Here is a 25,268-nt window from a genome sequence, read left to right on the forward strand (position 1 = left end):
CCCGGAGCTGTCAGCACAGAGCCCGACGCGGGGCTCGAACCTACAGAGCAGGAGATCATGACCTGAGCCGAAGTCGGACGCTTAACCGACTGAGCCCCCCAGGGGCCCCTCTAGTGAGTCTTATAAACTTATTTCTGATTGAGTCTTGTACTTGATTGTCTGTATAGCTCAACACCCCAATGGTCAAATTACGTTACTCTTGGATAACTAGAATGTCCCATTTTTCATTGTGTAGAAATACCTGCAGCGAAATACAAAGGGCAGAATGTCTCTTGCAAATGAACTGAAAACCATTGTCATCATTTCCTCACTCGGTGTATTTTAGGAGTCTGTCAAGGGTTGATTGCATGGCAAAACTCAAGTCATTATTCCTTAACTATGTGTATCTGGTCAATTAAAAAAAAAGTACTTATTAATTTATTTAGAGAGAGAGTGAGAGAGAAACCCAAGCAGGCTGTGTGCCCCAATGCGGGGCTCGATGTCAGAAACTGTGAGGTCCAGACTTGAGCTGAAATCAGGAGTTGGATACCTAACCAACTGAGCCACAAATATTTTGGTGCGCATCTGTGAAAAATGAGATTAGTATGCGTCTCTAAAAAATGAGAATGTTTTTCCTTCAGGATCAAAATAACAGCGCACCTAAAAAATTACTTAATATCGCTTAACCCCCAGTGTATCTGCAGATTTCTTCAGGGATCCAGAAAATGTTTTTTCCTGCCTATTTGTCCAAACTAGGATTCCGTACAGGACCATATATTATCGCTGATTGTTATAATAAGGATCTTTTCATTTAGAACAGTTCCTGCTTTCATTAGAAGAATTTAAAAAAAAAATTTTTAATGTTTCTTTACCTCTGAGAGAGTGCAAGCAGGGGAGGGGCAGAGAGAGGAAGGGGGACAGAGGGTTTGTAGCAGTCTCCGTGCTGACAGCAGAGAGCCCGACGTGGGACTCGAACACAGGAACCGTGAGATGATGACCCGAGCCGAAGTCAGATGCTTAACCGACTGAGCCTCCCACAAGCCCCAGAAGAATTTGCCCGAGGAGACTAGGTCAGTAGTTTCCTAGGCTTCTTTGAGATGCTGTTTAGCTGGTTTCTCTGTACCGTTTATTTCCTGTAAACTGAGAATTGAATGGAAAGGCTTGGTAGATTCAAGTCAGACCTTTGGATGAGAATGTATCTTAGGCATCGTTAGATCACATTACAAAATTGTCCTACCATGAGTGATGCTGGGACACAAGATTAAGGTCATGACGGCCTAATTTCAGGAATTGGGGGCAAGCTTCCCATTTATCTAAATCCCCTTTGCGATCGTAAATTCCTCTCCTAACGCTTCCCCAATGCCTCACATCTTTTTAATAGGCATCAAGCCACTTAATTCCACAGTCGTCGCGAGAGCCAAATAAATGGCTGCTTTTAGGAAGTTTAAATCCTTTCTTGAGAGTTCATGTTAGAAGTTGGGGGGGGGGGGAGGGGGGGCGGGGTTGGGAAATACCAGTGGCAACAATGGAGAGCCCAGAGAAGGGTTGCAGGGGGAAAGTAAAGGAAACCTGATCAGCTTTATAGTCTGTCCTGAGTGATGGCCTTGACCTAGGCCCTGTCAGGGACAAGGCACTCCTTGCCGGAAGAGATCTGCCTTTTTCCAGAGAAGGCATTGACTACGTGGCACACCCGTGCGTGAAAGGGAACGTGCCAGCCCGGCTGCTGTCAGGGCGGACTTGAGACCGGACAACGTACTTGGCCTCGGCCCGGCCACATACACACTCGTTCCTTTCCTGTGACACCGTGCCCCTACTTGAACTGTTTGTTCCCCATCCCTGCCACACGCAGAAGCCCTCACACATTTTGGACCCTTAGATTTCCTTTTCCTTCTTCCATGTAAAGCCTGTCCCAAGTCAAGACTTCACAGTTAGGGATGAGAGCTTCCTTTTCTACTTGTTTGCATTTTAATCAGCAAATGCGGTGGGTGGCTGTAAGCTAGGGGCAAGGGGTGCTAAATGGTGGGCTTCCGGTTGGTACCGACAGCGGGCAAGGGACTTTTGAGGATGGCACCTGCGTGACGTTCTTCAAATCCCGCTCTATTTGTAGCTATTTATCTGGCCGGTAAGACTGGCCTTGGTTGAGGAAAAACGAACAAACGAACTCAGAATAGTTATCCGTCTAAAACACTTTCTTAGTGGGTTTGCACTACGCATAGGCTTCCAAGGGAACCCATTTCCTGACTGGGATGTTCCCATTAGTAGGTACGAGCACTCCATCTGTAGCGACCCATTAGTTATCAGACCAACGTCCTTAATGAAAGGCGCCCAATATGCAATATGGGTATTTGCTCACCATATTGGTTTTACCACTGAAATGGAAGAGGAGAAAAAACCAAACACCTTCCCAGATGAGTTTTGGAAAACAGTCATCGGTCTGAATAGAGACGCTATAAATTTGGTCACTTTTGATGCACAGGAGGGCTACGAAGTAGTTTCCAGTAAATGCCCGCAGTACACAGTGACAAGTTATGTTGGAAGTTGGCAACCTTTCAGAGCTGTGTGTCAGGACTCCATTTACTCCCTCTCTCGGGAGGAAGAAGCTGCCTCAGCGAATGTAGGCCCGGCTATTCCTATTAGCAACTAGGAGGATGGGTACTTTGAGTATGAGAGAGGATGGTCAGACTCAATCTTGGGGGCCCCCTCGCTGCTTAGTATTCATCTTGCCAAAGGATCTCTTTCGTTCACATGCTAACTAAAACACACATTCAGCAATTAATTTGTCTTTATGCTTATTAAGAGTGTCCACCGTGACGGATGTCACAGCTACCGTGGTAGACAGAGTGGACACACTTTCATTAGTTTAGCGGGGAAGGTCGACAGTACATACAGAAACGCAGTAAAACCTGGGATCGCGAATATTCCACAAGACGAGCAAGCGTCTCTTTTTTTCTTTAAAAAAAAATGTTTTTTAATGTTTATTTATTTTTGAGATGGAGACAGAGCATGAGCAGGGGACAGGCAGAGAGAGAGGGAGACGCAGAATCCGAAGCAGGCTCCAGGCTCTGAGCTGTCAGCACAGTGCCCGACGTGGGGCTCGAACCCACGAGCTGTGAGATCATGACCTGAGGTGAAGTTGGACGCCTAACCGACTGAGCCACCCAGGCGCCCCAAGCAAACATTTCTAATACGTTTCAACTTGACAAACGAGCGATGTCTCGCAATACGAGTTGTATGTGACACCGAACGTCACATGATCACAACTGAACCAATGGTTCTTGACATTTGCTTTGATACACGAGCGCTTTGGATTACAAGCATGTTTCCGGAATGACTGTCGCTCGCAAACCAAGGTTTCAGTATAGAGGGTTTGTCAGTTGTAAGTGCCATGAAAGAAATCTACCAGGGCCATGGTTGAAAATACAGGATGCAGAGGCTCCCTTAGGCAAGGCGGTCAGAGAAGAGTGTCTACTGTGTGCCCAACACCCCAGTAGACGCTTCGTCACAAAAAGACTTAGGTGAGAGATGGTCCTTGTCCCTGAGGATTTGTCAGTTGTCATTTCAATAACTAAAGCGTGTACGGAACATGATGGAAACCGAGAAGAAGGAGCCATTAATTTTTCCTGGAGTGGGGTAGGGCAGGGACATCGGAGACAGAATGGGTGGCATCCCATAGTGCTAGGTGAGGGTAAAGGATTTGGGAGGAAGGATTCTGATTAGAGGTAACAGCAATAGGAAAGTTATCCGGACACATTTGGGGGAGTGAGTTAGGTCCACTTGGAACCCTGAGCCCAAATGAACTTTTCTTTAGCGCCCCAGAAGGGAGAATGGATCAGTGCAGAGCTGTTCTGTTTGAAGCACCAGAGAGGATAATAGACTGTAGTGGTTTTCTGAGGCTGCCAGAGCCAACGCCCACAAACTTTGTGGTTTAAAGCAACACAAATTTATTACCGTACAGCTTTGGAAGTCAACGGGCCAAAATCAAGATGTTATCAGGCGTGCGGTCCTTTCTGGAGGCTCTGAGGAATCTCTTTCCTGGTCTTTTCCAGATTCTAGAGAGCGCCCAGCTTCTTGGTTCATGGCCCCCTTGTGTGATCTTCAAAGCCAACAACGTCATGTCTCTCTTGTGACGTTGCCCCTTCTTGTCTTTCTCTGACCACAATGCTACGTGTTGAAAGACCCAGGTGGTCCAGTTGGGCTCTTCTGGGTGTTCCAGGGTACGCGCCTCCTCTCAAGATCCTTAACGCTAACGATACATCTGCAAAGTCCTTTTTGCCGTGTAAGGAAACCTATTTACGTGTTGTGAGAATTTGGGTGTGGACATCTTTGGGGGCCATTATTCCGCCTACCAGAAACGCAGACTCTGTTGTCTTAAGTCTTCTTCATTTCTCTTGCCTTCCCCTGAGACACTTCTGAAGTCTCAAAGGACTTCAAAGACATTTTTGGTAAAGATTTTAAGCAATCTCTACACCCAACGTGGGGCACCAACTTACAACCCCGAGATCAAGAGTTGCACATTCCATTGACCGAGCCCAGCAGATGCCTCGACTTTAAAAACATTTTAAAGTTTTTTTTTTCTTAACGTTTATTTATTTTTGAGTGAGAGAGACAGAGTGTGAGCAGGGAAGGGGCAGAGAGAGGGGGAGACACAGAATCTGAAGCAGGCTCCAGGCTCCGTGCTGTCAGCACAGAGCCCGACGCGGGGCTTGAACTCACGAACCATGGGATCATGACCTGAGCCAAAGTCAGATGCTCAACCAACTGAGCCACCCAGGCGCCATAGTAGAGTGTATCTTTTAAGAAAATGTCCATTTCTTATAGTTATCTAGTTTGTTCACTTGTAACAGTTCACAGATTTCCCTTTTAGTCCTGTTCATTTCTGTAAGGTCAGCAGTGATGTCTCCACTTTTGTTCCTGATTTTAATAATGAGAATCTTTAAAAAAATTTTTTTTTAAATGTTTATTTTCGAGGGAGAGAGAAAGAGAGAAAAAGAGTGAGCATGGGCAGGGGAGGGGCAGAGAGAGAGGGAGACACAGAATCCGAAGCAGGCTCCGGGCTCTGAGCTGTCAGCACAGAGCCCGGCGCGGGGCTTGAACCCATGGATGATGAGATCATGACCTGAGCTGAAGTCGGTCGCTGGACCACCGGAGCCACGTAGGCACCCCAGTTTTTTTTCTTTTTTAATGTTGATTTCGTTTTGAGAGAGAGAGAGAGAGAGAGCGTGCGCGCGTGCATGCTTGGGAGGGGCAGAGTGAGAGGGAGACACAGAATCCGAAACAAGCCCCAGGCTCCAAGCACAGAGCCCGACGTGGGGCTCGAACTCACAAACCTTGAGATCATGACCTGAGCCGAAGTTGTCCGCTTAACCGCCTGAGCCACCGAGGTACCCCTAAAGAAATCTTTTTTTTTTTTTAATTTTTTTTTTAATGTTTATTTATTTTTGACAGAGAGAGAGACAGAGCATGAGCAGGGGAGGGGCAGAGAGAGAGGGAGACACAGAATCGAAAGCAGGCTCCAGGCTCTGAGCTGCCAGCACAGAGCCCGATGCGGGGCTCGAACTCACAGACCATGAGATCATGACCTGAGCCGAAGTCGGACGCTCAACCGACTGAGCCACCCAGGTGCCCCCCTAAAGAAATCTTCAAATCACTGCCGTGAAGTGCTCTTGATCACTTACGAATCAACATTCATGTGAGTTTGTCTGGGAGGGAGATGGGATAGATGGGGGTCCACACATTGTGCCATCGTCCCAGGACTTGAACATTATTTCTTCAGGGAGATCTGCCCTGAGAAACTCCTATTAAGCTAGTGTTTACTATCGCATAGTTCCACAGCACCCTGTATCTGATTTGCGTTTGTGTGTCAGTGAATAGGTGTGTTGAAGAAACCAGAAGGATTGGGTGAGCCAGATCGTGAAGCAACTTTTATTCATTCAGCAACCATTCTTAGAGCAAGGCGCAAAAGAACGTATCAGTGAATGGAACAGGGGCGGTCCCTTCCCTTACCCCCATCCTCCCACTTGGGGAGGCCGACACTGAACAAATTGTTTTAAATGCGTAGCAAATGTTTCTCAAATAGGACCTGGGATGAGAAGAAGCCAGAAGTTTTGCTGTGGGCCACTGAGAGCCTGCAGACCTGGAGGGGCCTGTCCATCATTGTGAAGGGACACCAGGGTGGAAAGAAGCTTGAGGTACAAGCCCTGAGGCCAGGCGGAAAGATGTCTAAGTTAGGAGGTGGTAGCCTAGAGGAGGGGTGACCGCCAGGAACCGGGGGGCACGATAGACCCAGCATTTGATCGAGGAAGGCTGTGGACCATGTACCTCGAGACCCTCGTGGCTCCCATGTCGTGATGATAAGCCCCTTGGAATAAGATGACGCCAAGAACGATGTGGGCGAACAGAGATGTGGCAAATCTGGAACTGGATTTCCACCTCCCGTGGTTGAGAAGGTCCAGACGTAATCGAACCCCTATGAAATTGGCTAAGCTGAGTTTTGTTTGTTGGTTTGTTTGTTCTCTGGTGGAATGTGGCCTCCAACATCGGGGTCCGGCCGTGTTCCGAAACAACAATCCTGTGTCGTTCAGAGCACTGAGACCTGGGATGTGTGTTTGCTGAGCTGTGAGATTTAGATTGTATTGTCTCCAAATGTAGCTGGCTGTAGCTCGCCATCGGGGGCTTTAAATAGGAGAGAGACAGAATCGGGTCTGCTTTGGAAAAATAAATGCAGAGAGCCGTTTGCGAGACGATCTGAAGGGTGGCGGTGGCCGAAAAAGCGACAGGTGAGCGACAACTATTTTCATCTTTCGCTTCGGGGCTAGTAAGGGACCTCGGATGATCTGGGTCCACGTACGTCTTGTGGGGTGGGTAAGAACAGTCCGTTTTTCCAGCGACTGGAGGCTCAAGGCTGTGAAATGAATTTCAAATGACTAAGGATTAGGAGCAATTGTGTTACTCCCGTCAGCGTGGTGTCCGTCAGGGACTTGATCAGACATTTATATTTCTTGAAATGTTGCTTTGAATCGGTCACCTGGTAGATGCCCATGTCCTTGTCACACTTCTCAGGACCCTTGACCATAAATAAGCCCAGGCAACCATTCACCTCCTGGTCATGACCCGAATCCTGTATGGAGAGCCTGGTGAGAAACCAAGAGCACTTGGGCAACGAACCGTGATGGGCTAAAGCAGTCAGGTCACACTTTTCTGTTTCCACTGTGCCCAGCACTGAGCTGGAGCCTTAATAAATTTGGAAAATGAGGATTGTCACTACATTTTATTGATTGATAGCGAGCGAGCAGGGTAGGGGCAGAGAGAGAGGGAGAGAGAGAATCCCAAGCAGGCTCTGCACTGTCAGCGTAGAGCCCGACACGGGGCTCGAACTGACGAACTGTGAGATGATGACCTGAGCCGAAATCAAGAGTCCGACGCTTGACCAACTGACCCACCCAGGCGCCTGACTCTATAAACTTTTTTAGTCGAGTTAAATTTCCCAAGCACTTGGCAGCCTTTTTTGTTTTTCTGTTTTACTTCTGTGGTTTCAGTGTTTAAGGTGCTACAGTTTTTATGGGAAGGAAACAGATACATTTCTTTTTTTTTTTAAATTTTTTTTAATGTTGATTTATTTTTGAGACAGAGAGAGACAGAGCATGAACGGGGGAGGGGCAGAGAGAGCGGGAGACACAGAATCGGAAACAGGCTCCAGGCTCTGAGCCGTCAGCCCAGAGCCCGACGCGGGGCTCGAACTCACGGATCGCGAGATCGTGACCTGAGCTGAAGTCGGACGCTTAACCAACTGAGCCACCCAGGTGTCCCTAGATACATTTCTTGATACACTGATTTAGAAGCAACTTCAGCTGTGCTTTTCTATAATCTGCTTATTGAAGTTTGATTACATTAGCCAGCATTTTTTTAACACTTCTTTTTTAGTTGGGGATTGTGCTCTCTTTCCTCCTTTGTATAGTAAACACGTGACGCTAATCAATACATTTGGAAGAGGGAAACAAATTACTGAGTCCCAACAGCTTAAAATTAAGAAGAAATTTACTCTTGGACCTATATGCAGAATTTGACAGTTGTGATCATAATGATTGTATGTCCTATGTTGTCCCTTAACACTGTGTTACACATATTTCTGCGTTATTATATAGTCTTCTTTTTTCTTTAAAAATGTTTATTTTTGAGAGAGAGAGGGCGAGTTGGGGAAGGGCAGAGAGAGGGAGGCACAGAATCCGAAACAAGCTCCAGGCTCTGAGCTGTCAGCAAAGAGCCAGCCAGATGTGGGGCTCGAACCCCATAGACTGTGAGATCATGACCTGAGCTAAACTGAGCAGCTCAACTGACTGAGCCACCCAGGCGCCCACCTGTTTGTTTTCTTTTCTTTCTTTCTTTTTTTTTTTTTTAATTTATTTTGAGAGCAACAGAGACCCCCCCACAAGCAGGGGAGGGGCAGAGAGAGGAGGAGAGGAAGAGAATCCCAAGGAGTCTCCACTCTGTCAGGGCGGAGCTCGACTCTGGGCTCAAACCCACGAACCATGAGATCATGACTGGAACCGAAGTCAAGAGTCGGATGCTTCACCGACTAAAGCCACCCAGGCGCCCCTCTATCTTTTTTGTTTTGTGTCACATCTGCATAAAATTTGCAGGTTAGATTTTATCCTGCCCACTGGGTTTATATGCCCCTTAGCCCCAGTTCTCAGAGACCCCTTTTAGCTTTGCGTTTTGATCAGGCCTCTTCCAAAGGGTTGTGTCAATGTAGTAAATGGTTGTACAGCCAGTTCCCGGCACTTCCCCTCTTTAATTTTTTTAAATTTCCTTCTTGGGAGCAAGTTTGTGTTTTATTAGAGACCCGTAGCCTTATTGAAATAACTAGTGGTGAGGTTGGATCACGGTGACAGCCCTGGAGAGTGACACACCCTAGGGGACGAGTGTCTTGGGAAACTGGCGTGGATCCCGGGGCCAGGGCCAGGAAGGGTGAAAGTGAAACAATTGAAGTTTGCCTTTTCTAGAGTCTTTTTTTTTTTCATTTTAATGTTTTTTTATGTTCGGGGGAGGAGGGGCAGAGAGAGAGAGAGAGAGAGAGAGAGAGAGAGAGGGAGGGAGAGAGAGAAACCCAAGCAGACTGAGTGCCGTCAGTGCAGAGCTCGACGTGGGGCTCGAACCCATGAACCCCGAGATCATGACCTGAGACAAAATGGAAAGTCGACACTTAACGGACTGACCCTTCCAGGTGACCCTGCCTTTTTGGAAGTCTTCAAGCTGGTTTTCAAGTAGGTGTCTGGTCTTCGTTGTGGACAAAGTTTCACGATTAGGATGTTTATGATCCTTAGCAAGTTCCTGTTTGCCAGCATCTTGCGTGGTTAAGACTCTGGGTTCTGTCTTCCATCTTTTTGGGCTCAGATTCTTGGGTATGGATCTCATCTCTGAGCTCCGGCCTTGCCTTCTGCAATATGGCAACGTTAATTCTGAAGCATGTGGATTCAAGAAGATCGTGCTTAAGACGCACTTTGCACAATGCCGCACGCATATGTGTTCGAGACCTGGAGCCATTACTCCAGTTTTGTAAAGATTCCAAGATAGATTTTCACTCGTTAGGTCCATCACCAAGGTAGCCAAGTCGCTGCAGATCTGTGAACAAAACACAGGCATCTCAGACCTCAAAATGAAACTGGAAAGGGATTTTTTTCATAGCAGTGGATTCCTTACATATTATCCTCTCTCTCTCTCTCACCCTTCTCTTGAAGATTCCCATGATTTTGCTAACGCTTATGAAATTTGGCTTGATAATTAAGAGAATACATGTGCTTGGGTTGGCGTGCCTATTTCGTGAACGTTATATCGATAAAGTTGCCAGGTTTTTCGAAGAGAGGAAAGCGTGACCAAAGCCCCCATTTGGTTAATTGTATGTTGCAAGAACTGTCTAGCAAGAGGATGAGGGTTCAGTGTCATCCTGAGGGGCCGGCAAATATTTCTTGTCTGATGAAAATTACAGCTTAGGAAAATCCATTTGTGTGTGTGTGTGTGTGTGTGTGTATGTGTGTGTGTGTGTGTGACCAGTTTCATCAACTCCATGGTGCCTGTGTGGCTCAGTGTGTTGAGCATCTGACCCTTGATTTTGGCTCAGGTCATGGTCCCAGGGTCATGGGATCGATCCCCACGTTGGGCTCCACACTGACCGCGGAGCCTACGTAAGCTTCTGTCTTCTTCCCCTACCCTTCTAAAAGATAAAGATATAAAGAGAAAGAGAGGTTTTCTCTGTGACCGCCTACGACCTCTTCACCATCTCATCAGCCCACCACCCTGTTCTGCTCATTTCGTTGTCTTCTCTGGTAGTGTATTAACCCTGTGCGGGAAGGACAGACTCCATCTTGTTCACCATTTTATTGGCCCATGTATCACGGTGCCCAGTACGTATTTTGTTTTTAAGTTTATTTATTTATGTTTGAGAGAGAGAAAGAGAGAGCAACCAGGGGAGGGCCAGAGAGAGAGGAAGAGAGAGGATCCCAAGTAGGCTCTGCACTGTCGGTGAAGAGCCCGACGTGGGACTCAAACTCAGGAACCATGAGATCATGACCTGAGCCGAAATCAAGAGTCGGACACTTAACTGGCTGAGCGACCCAGGCACCCGTGAATGAACACTTACCGAAAGAAAAATAGTTCACCACCAACGCGTTACCAAATAGCAGAACATAATGGTTAAGAGCTCGGACTCTGCAGACAGCGAGGCTGAGATTTATGCCCCAGATCTGTCGTTCGTGAGTTATGACTACCTTGGACAAGTTGTTTAACCTTCTTGAGCTTGCTCATCTGTAAAATGGTGGTGACGATAGCTAATGCCTAGGATCACTGTGAACATGAAGTAAGATGATGTATTCAACGTGCGCACAATTGACCAAAACGCTTATCGTTGTTGGCTGAGTTGTTTGGAGGGAGGACGGTGTGAATAAAAGGTTGGATTGTGAAAAAAACTGGAAAGACGACAGAAATATCGGAAAAGACTGAGGATTGGTGGAAATATTCCACAGGAATAGAGGCATCTGAAAGGACATTTCAGAGGATGAAAGGACATACTACTCTGACGCACTGTGGCGCCCCACTTCTGAAGGTGGTAACTAAATATTGCTAAGGAAGTGCCCGATTTTACCCAAGATACACTCATTCCAATCATGTGGCAGTGGTTTATCCCACATGCTTGAGGGAAGACTTCTCTCCTTCATTCATTACACCTTTTGGTCAGGGAGCTAGTTTTCATGCGTAGGGAATGTGTCACTGAATTGTCCTAGGCTTGCATTTCAATTTTCAACGTTCTACTCACTAAGTAAGACCCTTTCTGCTTTTTAAGGGGAGACGAATTGTCTATAGTTTTGATTGTATTCAGAGCTCCTTTGTTCTTTCACCCATAAAGTGTGTTGGACTGTCCACGCCTTGCCAGGCTTTGGGTCCCTGCCCTCATGGACCTCACGCAACCTTAAAGCCTAAAGGGCCTTCATGGCGCCCCTGACTCTATCTGTGCACCTTCTGGGTTGGGAAATAATAGCACAGAGAGGGGGAATGACTTCTCTGAGATGCCAGAGTGCTATTTAGTGACAGATCTGGGGCTAGAACCTAGATCTCTGATGTCCTGTCCAGTCAGTGCATGCGCAGATAATGCTAGAATTTGAGAAATGGTCCATTAGAATGAATGCATCTAAGATTGCAGGAAGAGCTTAAAAACAGTTCGGTTGGGGGGGGGGGGCGTGCCTGGGTGGCTCAATCAGTTACGCACCCGACTTGATTTCGGCTCAGGTCGTTGTCTCGAGGTTCCTGGGTTCCAGGCCCGCATTGGGCTCTGCATTGACACGTGGAGCCTGCTTGGAATTCTCTCTCTCTCCCTCTCTTTGCCCCTCCCCTGCTCCGATTCTCTCTATCTCAAAATAAATAAATGGGCTAAATGGGTGACGGGCTGCTCGCTTGTTGGGGTGAGCATTGCGTGTCATATGTTAAGTGATGAATCGCTAAATTCTACTCCTGAAACCACTATTACACCATATATTAACGAACTCGAATTTAAATAAGTCCACTGTCCTTTACATGGCGGACAGTCCCTTCTTGGCTTTTGCCTCTCTCTGTTTTCACATCTACTGTTACCGTTCCTTTCCCTTATTCCCATTGTAGCCACACTGACTTCTTTGCTGGTCCTCAAACACCACAAGCCTGCTTCTGCCTCTGGGACTTGACTTTGTTGTTCCCTCTCTTAGCAATGTTCTATACTTAGTCACTTGACGTGCTCTTTCCCCTCACTGAGGTATCTGTAAGAGTCACCCACTATTGTATCTCAAATAGCGCCCTCTCTTGATCCCGTCTGTGCGCTTACTTGCTTTATTTTTCTTTGTGACATTTATCCTTATCCTGACATCATTCCCTTCTACATAGTTTGTATTTGCTTATTGTCTCCTCCGATAGACCGTGAGCTTCGTAATAACAGAAACTTTGTTTATCGCAGGTATATTGCACATGGTGGGTGCTCAGTGACCATCTGTTGCTAAAAATGTTGGGGAAAAAAATAGCATTCTCATACGTGCCATTTCATAAATCATTTTGAAAATCTCTATATCGAGCCTCTTCATCTGAAAATACCGATCTACTTGATCGATTTTGTGTTTGCAGTTTAAAAACACTCTTAAAACATTTTGTTTTAATGTTTACGTATCTACTTTTGAGCGAGAGAGAGAGAGCACGAGCGAGGGAGGGGCAGAAAGAGAGAGAGGGAGACACAGAATCCGAAGCAGGCTCCAGGCCTCCAGCCGTCAGCGCAGGGCCCAACGCGGGGCTCGAACTCAAGAACCGCGAGATCACGACCTGAGCCGACGTTGGATGTTTAACCGACCGAGCCACCCGGGCGCCCTGAGAGCCATTCTTAACGGTGGTCAACCAGGAACTGTTGAGGGGACGGGCAATTTGGCCGAGACGAGCAGAAAAGGTTTTGAAGCCGGCTGTCGCCATCACACTGGGGTCGGAAAACAAAGAGGGACTGTAAAGTGGTTAGATGGCCTTTCTCGTGTCAGAAGGTAGTTTCTAAACGGTATTTCCAGCAGGGTTTGAGCAATGAAATATGTGGCACCTTCGAGTGATTCCTTGGGAGGCAAAGGCACTCATTATGAGGAAACTGGTGTATGCTATATTAGATTCAAATAGTCCTGTTACTTTATATTCATACTTCTGTATCAACAAGGGATGCCACAGAAAGCCAGAGCACGTTTGACAGCGACGGTAAAGGTGTATTGTCAGACTGTGTGACAGCTGTCAACAGGACAAGCCCGAGTAACATGTTGGCGTTGTTTCACTTAATAATTTGATGTTCCATCTTTATTTACGCCTCAAAAATTGTTTTGAACTGTTTTTGGTGGCCTGTGCTCACCTGACGCCAGAAGGTAGGCTTCCTAGATTGTTCTTTGTCTACCGCTGTCAGATCGAGAAAGCCCAAGAGGTTCTGGGACGCGTCCCAGCCTGCCTACGTGGGGACTCCGAAGAAAGTTCTATGGCGGTACCAAAGGAGGCTCATTGAGGAAAATGATCCCTTCGAACCAAATGCTGTGTTAAAGGCAGTGTGTCCCGAGGTGAAAGACTACTTTTGCTCTTAACACAAGTTTGTACCCGCTGTTTGGAAGCAGCGGCTGCTTCGACGTGTTTTGCAATTTAATAGCCTTACAAACAAGCTTTTCAGCAGACCCAGCCATTCGGTGTGCTTCCGTAAAAATGTATACACGCTTTCAAAACCAATATTTATTGGTCAGAAATCTTATGATGTTAACATGCTGGAGCATTATAGCCTAAGGAAGCAAATGTTTTACCCAGCTTCTGCTTTTGAGCGTGACCTGTATTCACGTATGTGTTTCTCTCCTTTACCCTGCTGTCTTCCATAGGAGTACAGATACGGGTCCTCTTTTCCTCCAATTCACGTTCGCTTGAAATGCCTGTATGTATTAGTTCACGTTAAAGGCAGGACGGCATACTTTCACCACCTTAAGTAACACTTGTCAGTATGATTTTCTATTTATTGGCTCTGGTTTATCATAGACACGCTCCCTGTTTATTATAGAAATAGCAGAGGGGCGCCTGGGTGGCTCAGTCGGTTAAGCGGCCGACTTCGGCTCAGGTCACGATCTCGCGGTCCGTGAGTTCGAGCCCCGCGTCGGGCTCTGTGCTGACGGCTCGGAGCCTGGAGCCTGTTTCAGATTCTGTGTCTCCCTCTCTCTCTGACGTTCCCCCGTTCATGCTCTGTCTCTCTCTGTCTCAAAAATAAATAAAAACGTTAAAAAAAATTTTAGAAATAGCAGAGACCCAGAGAATATTACATCTAAAATATACCCAAATCTGGGAATCTTCCCTGGGAAGGGATTTGAAATTTATGGGGTCATCTTATGCTCCAGAAAAATGACCTAGATCTCCGAGATGTTATTTTATTCATTAAAAAAATTTTTTTAATGTATATAATACATAGCACATGGTATGGGTGTATTACAGAGACACCCAGGGTATTGTACCCCACTCTTTTAATTTTTTAAAATTATTTAAGAACTTTATCAACACATGTTTACTATTTGTTGAATTTTTTTGGGGGGGGGAATCAAGTCGTAAAGTTACTACAAATTAAAAGTAAGGTTTTTAAAAATGTCAACCTGGGGCGCCTGGGTGGCTCAGTCGGTTAAGCGTCCGACTTCGGCTCAGGTCACGATCTCGCGGTCCGTGAGTTCGAGCCCCGCGTCGGGCTCTGGGCTGATGGCTCAGAGCCTGGAGCCTGCTTCCGATTCTGTGTCTCCCTCTCTCTCTGCCCCTCCCCCATTCATGCTCTGTCTCTCTCTGTCTCAAAAATAAATAAACATTAAAAAAAAATTTTTTTTTAAATAAAAATGTCAACCTGACCAGATAGGAAATAGTTTTGAAAATCTCTAAAGGTGCATTGAGAAAAACCAGACTTTATGAAAAAGAAAAAAGAAAAAGAAAAAAGAAAAAAACCAACACAAACACTGGTCACTACCAAAAAGTGATATCTTTAAGTAAAAGTAATAAAAACCCCGTGTTCATGCCACATTAATCACGCAGATTGTTCTAGTTAGCCGGTCCCTGGGCAAAAAGCAAGTACTGAAAGTCTTTTGCTTCAATCTCTTGTTTATATCTTATTGCTTGAATTTTATTTTAATTTAGTTTTAAGTTTGTTTATTTTGAGAGAGAGAGAGAGAGAAAGTGAGAGCAGGGGAGGGGCAGAGAGAGAGAGGGAGAGAGAGAATCTCAAGCAGGCTCCATGCTGTCAGCGCAGAGCCTGATGCAGGGCGTCAGCTCTCGGATTGCGAGATCATGACCTGAGCTGAAATTGAGAGTTGGAGGCTTAACCGACCGAGCCACCCAGGCGCCCCTTATTGCTTGAATTTTATGTTCGTTTTTTCCTGTTGGCTGCTGGAACCAGATGATGGTAGAACCAGATGAGCCCTGTTCTGCTCAGCCTTGGGGACTGACAAGTTCTGAGCTAGTGTATCTGCTGTTATTGTCTCTCTGCCACCTGGTTTGTGATTCAGGGTTTTCTGGGCACGTGCCGGCTCGTTCCATTTTTATTACGTTCGCGTTTTCACCTGTCGCTAAATACTTTCAAAAACCTGATTCGTATCTGCCTAATATTCCATCCTCGCGGTAGACAGCGATTTTTATCGATATCGCCGTATTATGGGACATTAGGTTTCAAGATTGTTGCTGACAGTTGACGTAACCCATCACGTCCTCAGGCTAAGGAAGAAGAGCCTGTTATCAGTAAATGTAGAGAAAACAGGTGCCAGAGTCCAACATCCACTTATGATAAAAATTCTCAGCAAGCTCTAGAAATGGAGAACTACTTTAATGTAATAAAGATCATCTACAAAGTCTACAGCTAACATCATGCTTAATTGCAGGAACCTAGGTACTTGCTTTCTATAATTAGGAACAACACAAGGGTGTCCCAGCACAACAGTCCTTTTCAACATTGTACTGGAAGGCCTAGTTAATTAAATCAAGTCACGGAAAGGACATAAAAAGTAGACATATTGAAAAGAAAGAAATAAACATGTCTTTATTTACAGATGACGTGATTGCCTTTGTAAAAACATTCTAAAATACTCCTGGGAGTAATAAACAACTATGGCAAGGTTGCAGGATGCAAGGGTAATACAGAAGTGCATTGCTTTCCTGTATACCAGCAACTGGAATTTAAAATTGAAACAGGATGCCTTTTACATTTGCACCACAAATGAAATAATTAGTTATAAATGTAGCAAAATCTATAGAAGATCTATTTGTGGAAAGCTACAAAACTCTGATGAGTAAAATCAAAGATTTAAATAAACGGGGAGACGTTTCATACGCATGTATAGGTAGATGCAATCTTGTCAGGAAATCAGTTCTTTCCTTTTTCTTATTTTCTATTAAGAATTTTTAAATGTTTTTATTTTTTTTTTAATTTTTTAAAAATGTTTTATTTATTTTTGAGACAGAGAGAGACAGAGCATGAACGGGGGAGGGTCAGAGAGCGAGGGAGACACAGAATCTGAAGCAGGCTCCAGGCTCTGAGCTGTCAGCACAGGGCCCGATGCGGGGCTCGAACTCACGAACCGTGAGATCATGACCTGAGCCGAAGTCGGGCGCTTAACCGCCTGAGCCACCCAGGCGCCCCTATTTTATTTTTTTAACGTTTATTTATTTTTGAAAGTGACAGAGTGTGAGTGGGGGAGGGGCAGAGAGAGAGAGAGACACAGTGAATCCTAAGCAGGCTCCAGGCTCTGAGCTGTCAGCACAGAGTTCAGTGTGGGGCTCGAACCCATGAACTGTAAGATCATGACCTGAGCCGAAGTCAGATGCTTAACTGACTGAGTCACCCAGGTGCCCCAAATGTTTATTTTCGAGAGACAGAGAGAGAGAGAATATGCGAGTGAGGGAGGGGCAGAGAAAGAGGGGGGGACAGAGAGAGCCTGATGCAGGGCTCGAACTCACAAACCCTGAGATTATGACCTGAGCTGAACTTGGATGCTTCACCAACAGAGCCACGCAGGTGCCCCAAGAAGTTAGTTCTTTGTAATTGAATCTGTACGTTCAAGGCAATCCCAGCCAAAGTCCCAGCAAGTTATTTTGTGGATATAGACAAAGTAATTCTAAAGCTTATATGGAAAGGCAAAAGATCCGGAAGAATCCAACGCATTATTGACAAGAACAAAGTTGACGCTACTCCACTTCAAGTCTTGGTGTACAGCTGCAGTCTTCAAGACCATGTGGTATTAGTGAAAGAATAAACAAGTCGATCAACGGGACGGAATAGAGAGCCTAGGAATAGACCCACACAGCAATTTAATGTGGCAGGATGGTGTTTTCAACAAAAAGTGCTTGAACACCTGGCTATCTAGACGCACAACATAAAAATGAACACAGTCACAGACGTTGCCTCTTTGACAAAAAACGAAACAAAACAAAAGCAAAAAAACCCTCAAAATGAATCGTGGACTTCAACATAAAATGCAAAAAAAGCATTGAACGCCTAGAGGATAACATAGGAGCAAATCTAGGTGGCCTTTGGTTTAATGACGATTGTCTAGATAAAATAGTAAAAGTGTGATTCATGGGAGAAGTCATTGAAAAGCTGGACTTTATTAAAATTAAAACCTTTTGCTCTGCTAAAGAAGGATATTATTAGTAGGAGAATGAAAAGACAAGACACAGATTGAGAGGAAATCTCTTCTAAACACATCTCTGATAAAAGGTCGATCCCTAACGTATCTCCAAATCTCTTAAAACCCAAACACTGTGGCCACACCCCAATTAAAAACTGGGCAAAAGATCTGTAGAGACACCTCCCCAAAGAAGATATGTGCATGACAAAGATGCCTATGAAAAGATGCCCAACGTCATATGTCATCAGGGAATTGTAAATTATGCCAACAAGATACGACCACGCACCTATTAGAATGGCTGGCCTTGGTACCATGGTACAGAAACTTTCGTTCCAGTCTGGCAATTTCCTACACAACGAAACATACTGTAAGATTCAGCAGTTGGACTCTTTGACATTTACCCAAAGGAGTTGAAAACTTACATGGATGCAGAAACCAGCCCACGAATGTTTATAGCAGCTTTATTCATCACTGGCAAAACTTGGGAGCAACCCAGATGTCCTTCAGTAGGTGAGCGGCTAAACCGTGGGACATCCATAACGTGGCGTATTATTTAGTGATAAAAGCCATGAACTATTGGGGCGCCTGTGCGGCTTAGTCGGTTAAGCGTCTGACTTCAGCTTGAGTCATGATCTCGTGGTTGGTGAGTTCGAGCCCCGCATTGGGCTCTCCGCGGAGAGCCTGCTTTGGATCCTCTGTCCCCTTCTCTGTCTGCCCCTCCCCTGCTAGTGCTCTCTCTCTCAAAAATAAACCTTTAAAAAAAAAAAGAAAGGAAGTATTATTCCACGAAAAGATAGATAGCAACCTGATATGCACATTGCTAAGTGAAAGAAGCCATTTTGAGAGGGCGACATACTGTATTATTTCAATTAGAAGGCATTCTGGAAAAGGCAAAAATGACGGCGACAGTAAAAAGACCAGTAGTTGCTAGGAGGTGAAGGAGTGGGAGGGATTGGTAAGTTGGGCACATGGTATGTTTAGAGCGGTGAAAAGTTCTCTACGTTATATGTCTTGGTACATTGCCAGAACCCATAGAATATAGTGAACCCTAATGTAAATTGTGGACTTGAGTTAACGACGGAGCAGTATTGGCTCATGAATTGTAACATATGTACCAAACAGCTGCAAAATGTTAATAGTAGGGAAACTGGGGCGGGGCGGTGGGGGGGGTTGAGGGCGGAGGGGTTGAGAGGTTCTATCGAGACTACATGGCCCACAGGTTTCCTGTGAACCCACAACTGCTCTAACATCCAAAGGCTTCCCAAAAGTTGTCGCCGACACATCAGCCACGTCTGCCATTTTGACGTTGTGCCTTCTGTGTTTTAACACGCTTGTCAATATCTCAGCAACCGGGCTGTACGCGCATTTCGCGCAAGTATTCTGGGTATGCAGAGGGCACTTGTCAAGTTCTGCTGAAGCGTTTGAGGCGGGGCCCTAATACCACAGGGTCGAAATTCCTCACCCACTTTCCTCTGGCTATTGAGAAAGCAAAGAGGCCATCTCAGGCCGTTCGGAGGGAAGGTAGCCAAAGGCACCCGCAGCCTGAGGGTCGCTGAGCTTTCTAAGGAGGGTAGAGGCTTTGTAAGTTGCCATACTCGAGCTGTAATGAAACAGAGCAGAGAGGGTTTGGGGGTTGAAATCACTCTGGCTTGGTGAGAAGCCGGGGAATTGGTAGGCAGGACTGTGTCTGGTGGCTGAAATAGAGGAACGAGAGGGACTCTAAGGCATTCCAACTGCTTGAAGCTGTGAATGACGGGGTCTTTCTATTTTCCGCGCTCCTACCTGCTCCGGCAGGGGTGGGGAGGAATAAGGGTTCGCTGATTTGGTACCCCTCTGTGTTTTGAGATTGTGTCCGTAGCCAACGGTCTAGGAGAAGTAATAAAAAATCCCCACTAATGTAAAGGTGCTACAGAAAGACAAGCTTTCTCGTTTTTCCTCGTCACCCCTCAGAGGCGGAACGAAACCAGCAGTGCCTGGGATAAATATATGCTGCTATTAAAAAAAAATACAATTCTCCTGACTTTTCTTTTTTCTACTTTATTTTAGAGAGCGCACGAGCTGGGGACAGGGGGAGGGAGGGAATCATAAGCAGGTTCCACGCTCAGCGTGGCTTTTGACTCAGAGGAGGCAAAGGTGCCACTACCCTTCCTTGTCCCGAATCCGGATTCATCCCCTACCGGCCGCCTCCACCATGCCACCTGCTGTCAAACCCAAGGAGATCAAAGTCGTATAGCTGAAGTGCGCTGATAGAGAAGTGGGAGCCAAGGTCGGCCCTCTGGATTTGTCTCCCCAAAAGGTTGGAGATACCATCACTAAGGCCACCGTTGATTGGAAGCATCAGAGGATTATAGTGAAACTGATCATTCAGAACAGATCCAGACTGAGGTGATTCCTTCTGCCTCTGCCGTGATGATCAAAGCCCTCAAGGCACCACCAAAACACAGAAAGAAGCAGAAAACCATTTGGTGCAGTGGGAATATGACTTTGGATGAGATCATCAACACTGCCTGACAGATGCACCGATCTCGATCCAGAGAACTCTCTGGAACCATTAAAGAGATACTGGGGTCTACCCAGTCTGTGAGCTGCAACGTTGCTGGCCGTCACCCTCATGACATTATGGTGACCGCAGTAGTGCAGTGGAAGGGCGCCTGGGTGGTTCAAAGCGTCCGGCTTTGGCTCAGGTCGAGATCTCACAGTCTGTGAGTTCAAGCCCCACGTCGGGCTCTGTGCTGACAGCTCAGAGCCTGGAGCCCGCTTCGGATTCTGTGTCTCCCTCTCTCTCTGCCCCTCCCCCGCTTGCACTCACTCTCTCAAAAATAAATAAATGTTAAAAAAAAAAAATAGCGCAGTGGAATGCCCAGCTCGTTAAGAACTGCAAAGGAAACGATTTCAAGAACGGATCGTTTGACAAGCAAAAATAAACAAGTGACTGACTGAATGAATGAGTGAAGGAGGAAACCTGAGAGTTCTCTCTTAATCTCTCTCTCTCGGTCTCTCTCTCTCTCTCTCCTTCACCACACAAGTGAAAGGTGAGGACACAGTGAGAAAGGAGGCCGTTTATAAGCCAAGGAAGAGAGGCTTAACCAAAAATTGACTTGGCTGGCGCCTTGATCGTTGGCTTCTGGCCTCTAGAGCCGTGAGAAATTAAATTTTAGTTTTTGAAGCCCCCACCTGTGTTATTTTGTCAGAGCAGCCCTAGTGCAGTCAATGAATACACTCTCCCAAGTCACGTGTCACATCATGTGCTGTTGGTACAGTATACATCTGCTTAAGGCTGTGTCTTTAGGGTTCCAAGCATTTATTGTACCCCAACGTACTAGGCACTGGTAGTGACCTAGAGTTAATAAAACTGTCTTTCTTTTAGATCTGTAAGACCTCCACATCTTGCACAGCTCTGGTCGATCCAGGCAAACTGGATCTAAGGCCACGCATTGGCCAGGTGTGTATGTGGAGATGGGATTATACATGTACACAGTGGTTGAGCCATGAGTTTGCACAGGTCTCCCCCGCCCCGCCCCCCCAAATGTGACACCAATAAGTATCTGGGCTACAAGGAATTCATTGTAGAGCATAGAGTTTGTTTTTATTTTTTTTATTTATTATTATTATTTTTTAATGTTTTTTATTTATTTTTGAGACAGAGACAGAGCACGAGCGGGGAAGGGACAGAGAGAGAGGGAGACACAGAATCCGAAACAGGCTCCAGGCTCTGAGCCGTCAGCACAGAGCCCGATGCGGGGCTCGAACTCACAGAGTGTGAGATCATGACCTGATCCGAAGTCGGACGCTCAACCGACTGAGCCACCCAGGCGCCCCAAGTTTGTTTTTATTTTTAAAGATTTTATTTTTAAGTTATCCTTGCACCCAAGGTCGGGCTCGAACTCACAACCCCGAGATTAAGAGTTGCATGCTTTACTGTCTGAGCCAGCCAGGCAGCCCTTGAGATTGTTTTCAAGTGCATACAGGTCCTCTTGGTGGATGGGGCGCCTGGCTGGGTCAGTCAGTTAAGCATCTGACTTCAGCTCAGGTCAAGAATCTCGCAGTCTGTGAGTTCGAGCCCCGCTTTGGGCTTTGTGCTGACGTCCCAGAGCCTGGAGCCGACTTTGGATTCTGTGCCTCCCTCTCTCTCTGCCCCTCCCCGGCTTGTGCTCTGTTTCTCTCTGTCTCTCAAAAATAGCTAAATGTTTAAAAAAAAAAAATTCTTCAGGTCGTTGATGGGCCCTGTTAAAGTTAATCAGCGGCCCTTGGAGAACAGCTTGATGTGGGGGAGATATGGTGCTTAACTGAATGTCATGTCCTGCTTTAACTATATGGTAAAGCAACAATCCAAATGGAAAATTCCATAAAAAAAAAAAATATGTCGATCACCTAATAGGCCTGGTGGAATATATATACATATATGTTCATAAAATTGGTTTTATTTTAATTGTCTTCAGCTGTGAAAACTTTTATTAGCAACTCAGAACCTCCGTTTACAGAACAGGTATAAATGAAGCAACATTAATTCATTTATAGCTGGGCTACCTGAGCAACGGTGACTTGACCCCCTATAGATCACTCTGGGTCTGAAGGAATCCGTTTGGAAACCATCCCATAGCGCCTGGGTGGCTCAGTCGGTTAAGCGTCCGACTTCAGCTCAGGTCACGATCTCGCGGTTCGTGAGTTCGAGCCCCGCGTCGGGCTCTGTGCTGACAGCTCAGAGCCTGGAGCCTGCTTCTGATTCTGTGTTTCCCTCTCTCTCTCTGCCCCTCCCCCGTTCATGCTGTGTCTCTCTCTGTCTCAAAAATAAATAAACATTAAAAAAAAAAATTAAAAAAAAAAAAAAGAAAACCATCCCATAGTTGACATACATTGTTCTTCATGAGTTACCCTTCTTTAGGCAGACATGGAAGAATTCTTAGACTGAGCGTGATATAAAGGGTACGAAATTGTTGCCAGGGCCTTGCTGAGAGAGCTCCCGTGTCATTTAAAAAGCAGACAAGTTGTATCCAGAAAAGGAAAGGACAGATGCTTAAGGACACTTGGAGCAGGAGGCTTGTAGATGGACCCACGTCACATGGTATCTCAAGGCATAAGAAGCAATGAGCGTAGCTTTCGTCAATAACTTCCTTTTCCACCATCCCATTTAGAGGTAGAACTTTTGGCCTCTTTGAACCAAAGCCTGGTAAGGGAAGGATATGAAACACTGTGTGTTTGAGAGGTAGCGTCTCCTGGCACGCAGGCAGTCGGAATGTGAGTGATGACTGATGGTATAAGGGGAAGAGGCCAGATGCAGGCCCTTTTATGCATAATGTATAAAGTATTACACGAGTGCTCCTGGCCATCGGTTACACAGTGTCCTTTTCTTTCTGTCTCCATTTTGAAGCAGGAACTAGGACTCTTTAGCCACGCCCAAGAGGGACTACAGTGAGTCCCATTTGGAAGGATTAGGGTTCAATTTATTTCTATCTCATTGTATTGATTTTCTTGCCAATTCAGGTTTCCTGGCTTGGCTTAAAGAGGTGGAAAGTAACTAACCTTAAAATGCAACTTATCTTGACCTAAGACCCCTCCACACAAAGGCAGAGGTGGCCTTGTTTTGGGCGAGGGGTGGGGGGGCTGACACATACACGGTGTTTCAGGTTACACTGTGTTGTCCCTTCACTTCCCTGTGCCATCTGGATTGGACTCCTATTCCTGGTACCGGGATGAACACCAGAGAAGTTCCAAAAACATCCCCCCCCAAATTACAATGTTTCCGCTCTTATGAACAGATGTACTTGGCTCTCAAATGGCTTTTCTGTCATCCAACATTTTCTAGGAACAGCAAATGCCTCCAGGAGAGAAATCGCAGAATTCATTTCCCGTTGATATCTTGGGGAACTAATGATAGGTAGCTGAGAATTAAGGCCAGTGAGAGGGGAGGAGGGAGCTTTGTTTCCATCCCCCTTGTGGGGAACCATGGAATTAGGAATGGAAATGAATTCTTGTGTCATTGGCGGAAACCATACAGAGGGTACAAGTTTACCTTGTGCCGAACCCATTTGCTAAATTATCGACCTCTGTTGTTTAGAAACTCCTGTGTTTGAGTTTCTAAACTGTCCAAGACTTAATGACTCATTTGAACAAGCTTTCAAAACAGGGAAAAGACCGTTTATTTCCTATTACCCTCTGACGATCCCACTATGTGCTTTACATTGATGATTTCCATTGAATTTTCACGACAACCCTGGTAGATAATTATTATTTTTTGTTAGTTTATGCATGTAAAACGCGGTGCTCATTTGTTCAATCAGTTTAGCTGCAAACGTGTCAATGCGCAAAGGTCTTAGTTCTCCTTAGTACTGCGTGTATAGAATTCTTTACCTAAATGATATAACGTAAATATAATTGACACTACGTAACGTTAGCTTTGGAAGGTACTCCTGGTATTTACTGCTTCAGAAATGAACACATTCCAGTTCATGACCATAGCAATCTTGGGGAGCATTTGGGCCTTTGACACCTCTATTATTGCCGCACCTGGTGTGAACTTTAAGAAGGTGATTCACTTAGGGGCGCCTGGGTGGCTCAGTCGGTTGGGCGTCCGACTTCGGCTCAGGTCACGGTCTCGCGGTTTGTGGGTTCGAGCCCCACGTCGGACTCTGTGCTGACGGCTCGGAGCCTGGAGCCTGCTTCTGATTCTGTGTCTCCCTCTCTCTCTGCCCCTCCCCTGCTCATGCTCTGTCTCTCTTTGTCTCTTAATAGTAAATAAACATTAAAAAAAAAAAAAAAGGTGATTCACTTAGGCATTTAGAATCTCTATGGCCAGGTGGAAATGATTATGTCCTCACATACTTGATTGGAAAAACAAAATATGTCTTTTCTTTCACATCAGTCAATAAAATAAAGTGATCGTGCTTGTTTGTGCATACACACACACACACACACACACACACACACACACACAGTTTCTTCCCAATAGGCTTGTCCATTTCCATGGATGTATTTTTTGAACTTCATTCACTCACTGCAGGAAAAAATGAACTCTCAGGGAAAGCTCGCTTTTTAAAATATTTTTATGTTTATTATTTTTGAGAGCGAGTGAGTTGGGGAGGGGCAGAAAGAGAGGGAGACGGAGAATCCTAAGCAGGCTCCTCACGGTCCACACAGAGCCTGATGTGGGGCTTGAACTCATGAACTGTGAGACAAAATCAAGAGTCGGAAGCTTAACTGACTGAGCCACCCAGGAGCCCCAGAAAGTTTACTTTTTTAAAACCACTGTTGGGGGCGCCTGGGCGGCTCAGTCGGTTAAGCGTCCGACTTCGGCTCCGGTCATGATCTCATGGCTTGTGAGTTCGAGCCCCGCGTCGGGCTCTCTGCTGACAGCTCAGAGCCTGGAGCCTGCTTCTGGTTCTTCGTCTCCCTCCCTCTCTCTTTGCCCCTCCCCCACTCGCACTCTGTCTGTCTCACTCAAAAATAGAAAAAACCCAAACATTGAATAAAATAAAAAAAAATATTTTTGGTATGAGTCCAGTTTCTTATTAATTTGAGATGTTTCATTTGTTTTTTTCTCCGTTGAATACTTAAGTACAATTTCAACAAGAGCCATAGAAATGCAACAAGATCTTGGGGCACCTGGGTGGCTCAGTCGGTTGAGCGTCTGACCTC

The sequence above is a fragment of the Panthera onca genome, chromosome X, assembly GCF_046562875.1.
Source record: "Panthera onca isolate mPanOnc1 chromosome X, mPanOnc1 haplotype 2, whole genome shotgun sequence".
NCBI lineage: Eukaryota > Metazoa > Chordata > Mammalia > Carnivora > Felidae > Panthera > Panthera onca.